At 34.5% G+C, this 634-nt stretch overlaps 1 non-coding gene across 1 annotated transcript; it reads right to left on the bottom strand.

Annotated features, from left to right (window-relative positions):
• Positions 1-313: 313 nt before the first annotated feature.
• LOC123595487 lies at positions 314-421 on the bottom strand. Its single transcript, XR_006711190.1, has one exon. It is a non-coding gene; the product is annotated as a U6 spliceosomal RNA (small nuclear RNA).
• Between the last annotated feature and the right edge of the window lie 213 nt (positions 422-634).

Here is a 634-nt window from a genome sequence, read left to right as displayed (position 1 = left end):
TGTTGATTGTTTCCTTTGAAGTGCAGAGCTTTTTATCTTGATTAGGTCCTAATAATTCATTTTTGCTTTTATTTCCCTTGCCTCTGGAGACATGTCTAGTAAGAAGTTGCTATATTCATCTCACCATGGACTGGGAAAAACCATCAGTACATTACCAGCACTGGTTCAAAGGCTACATTTTGAGTATCACTGATTTAGTGTTTTGGATGAATTAACTTAAGAAATAATGTATGTAAAGCACTCAGCACAGTGAGAGTTACAGTAAGTACTTCAATAAGTATAGCTACTATTCATGTTAATATCGTTATACTTAAAAAATATATAGAATGTTCATGAACTTGCATGTCATCCTTGTGCAAGGGCCATTCTAATCTTCTCTATATCATTCCAATTTTACTGTATGTGTTGCCAAAGCGAGCACTCATGTTAATATTATTAATATTTTCTAAAATTTTGACCACCAAGCCTCAAAGCCTTTTCTCAATGGGAAAACATTTTTCAGTAATTAAGATGTACACAGGTCCAAATTCAAGTACTGCCCACAGAGCACACAAATAGGAGATGTCCACTGTACTATCCATTCAAAAGTAGATTCTGTCCTTGCATAAAGACAAGTACAAGCTTGCATCATTAG

The sequence above is a fragment of the Leopardus geoffroyi genome, chromosome X, assembly GCF_018350155.1.
Source record: "Leopardus geoffroyi isolate Oge1 chromosome X, O.geoffroyi_Oge1_pat1.0, whole genome shotgun sequence".
NCBI classification, from domain to species: Eukaryota; Metazoa; Chordata; class Mammalia; order Carnivora; family Felidae; genus Leopardus; species Leopardus geoffroyi.
This window is presented reverse-complemented; position numbering and strand designations above follow the sequence as displayed.